Here is a 2,618-nt window from a genome sequence, read left to right on the forward strand (position 1 = left end):
AGAGTTGTTGAAATAATTGTGTTAAATGGAGAAATCTCTTGCTGTATTTTTCAGGGTTTTGGTGAAGTTTCGAAGTAATATAGTGTGGAAGGAAGCTTGGAAAGGTCGAAGGATTGAGAAGCATTGTTGATACAAAGTACACGGGTCGTGTAAGCATAACTAGAGACCCGTGTAATATTCTGCCAGAAGGAATCCAGAGAACCGAGGAAGAAACGAAGTGAACAGGCCGTGTAATTTGACTCGTGCAAATGCTGGAGACCCGTGTAACTTTCTATGCCAATGCGAGATAGACCCACTCAGCTCCAGTAAGTTACACAGCCCTGGGCCGTGTAGTGATACACGGGCCGTGTATCCGTCAACAATCAGAGTCCTAATTTTGCTCCAGTTTTATTTTTTGACACAAACTAGGCCGTGTAGTGATACACGAGCCGTGTATCCATCGACAATCAGATTCCTAATTTTGTTTCAGTTGCAATTTTTGACAGAGATTCTAAAAAAAAACTAACCCTAGACCATTTATTATAAATAGAAAAGATAGCAGCCCACTCAGAGGGCATTCAGACGCCTCCAAAATCATTTAGCAGCCTCTCCATTCATCTTTTAAAATTCTTTTTTATTTTTCTGTAAGCCATGAGTGGCTAAGTTTTTAATTCAGTTCAAGGGATTCAAGTTCTTTTACTTGATTTGTGAGACTAGGCTCTTAATTTAATTTATTTCTTTTTGAATATCTATCATTTTCTGATTTATTTGTCTTTGATCTATTGAATGATTTGCTAAAAAGGCCTATTAGTTGATTGTTTAATGAGATCAATTGCTAGTTCATCTTCATAATCCATAATTGTTGTGTAAGATTGAACATAAGTAGCAATTAGGTTTTATTAATTATGATCCCAGTTTTCGATAATAACCTAAGGAAACAATAGGGTGAATTAAATGATTTATGCTTCATAAATTGTTGTTCAACTTAACTACTTCCTTTTCTTAAAGCAGTTATTAATTTGATGAGGATTGCTTAATACCAACTCAGTTAATAATTAGAGTCAATAAGAGTGCTGGGCTCGAATTGATGAGTATAGGGAAGTCAGCGGTTTACCTCGCTGTTTGGTAAATCTACGTTAAGTAATCAATAAGAGATAATTGTATTTCTTTTGTCTATGATCAAATCAATGCATTGGAATTAGAATTACCTTGGACTGAAGTTTGTTTAAATTGAAATTTTCGTATTTAGTTCTTAAATTTCTGATTTCTTCTGATTTTGTATTACAAAACCCCCTCAATCTTTGTCTCTTCCGTTTTCCATTATACAAGTGCACGAAATTTAATAATTTAGTCTATAGGGTTCGATCTGGATTTATCACTTACTATAAAAAAATATTTCAGAATTGGTAATTTCAGTTAATTTAATTTCTGCTGGATTTGACACCCATTAAGAATTTTGGCGCCTTTGCCGAGGACTAAAGTTTATTGGAATTCGTGTTTTTAGCGTTAGGATATTCTGTTATTAATTTTGTTTGTGAAATGTTGCTGTTTCCAGGTTTTTGAAAAAATAAATTTTTTTTTTTACGGTGTTACTGTTCATTAAGAGTTTTGGTTGAATTTGGAGGGCTGCCCATACCTATTTTGAAGGAAACGACGCTCTGATCAAGACCAATCAATCCATAGGATTCCCTGGCCCCACCTTTTTTAGGCCAAATTCCATTGTTTTCTAGGGTTTTGAGGCATTTTTCTATTTTTACTTTGATTTCTTTTTGTTTATGACAAGAACTTCTCAATCTGGTGAGTTGATCTTTGATCCAGAAGTAGAAAAAATAGCTAAACAGTTGAGAAAATTGGCTAAGCAAGGTAGGCTGATTCTGAGTACATCTGAAGGAGTCCAATCTCCAAAGAAGCTAAGTTCATATTCGAATTCGGATTCAGAGTCAAGTTCCAAAAACGAGAACATGGCTGTTGCTAGGACTTTGAAAGAGTTGGCTACTCCTGATCTAAACCAACAACCTTTGTGTATCCAATACCCTGTTTTAAATGTTGCTTTTGAGTTGAAATCTAGACTAATCCATTTGTTGCCTAAATTTCATGGTCTTACAGGTGAGGATCCACATAAGCATCTAAAGGAATTTCATGTTGTGTGTTCCAGCATGAAACCTCAAGGAGTTTCAGAGGATCAGATCAAGCTTCGGGCTTTCCCTTTCTCACTGGAGGGCACAACTAACGATTGGTTGTATTACCTTCCGTCTGGATCTGTCAATTCATGGAATGGGATGAAGCAGATATTTCTGGAGAAGTATTTTCCTGCTTTTCATGCTGCCAATATAAGAAAAGAAATTTGTGAAATCTGACAGTACAATGGAGAGAGCTTGTATGAGTATTGGGAGAGATTTAAGAAACTGTGCGCAAGCTGTCCCCATCATCAAATAAGTGAGCAGCTGTTAATTCAATATTTCTATAAGGGACTTCTACCAATGAACCGCAGTATGATAGATGCTGCTAGTGGAGGAGCTTTGGTTGACAAGACACCAGAAGAGGCAAGGAGGCTGATTGCTAATATGGCAGCAAATTCTCAGCAGTTTGGAATGAGAATGGATCACTCACCCATGAAGGTTAATGAGGTAAGTACATCT

At 36.3% G+C, this 2,618-nt stretch overlaps 1 non-coding gene across 1 annotated transcript; it reads right to left on the minus strand.

The window, feature by feature from the left end:
• Positions 1 to 2,306: 2,306 nt before the first annotated feature.
• On the minus strand, positions 2,307 to 2,413 carry LOC131178817 (small nucleolar RNA R71). The gene has a single exon (XR_009147826.1). It is a non-coding gene; the product is annotated as a small nucleolar RNA R71 (small nucleolar RNA).
• Positions 2,414 to 2,618: the final 205 nt, after the last annotated feature.

The sequence above is a fragment of the Hevea brasiliensis genome, chromosome 3 (assembly GCF_030052815.1).
Source record: "Hevea brasiliensis isolate MT/VB/25A 57/8 chromosome 3, ASM3005281v1, whole genome shotgun sequence".
In the NCBI taxonomy this organism is placed as follows: Eukaryota; Viridiplantae; Streptophyta; class Magnoliopsida; order Malpighiales; family Euphorbiaceae; genus Hevea; species Hevea brasiliensis.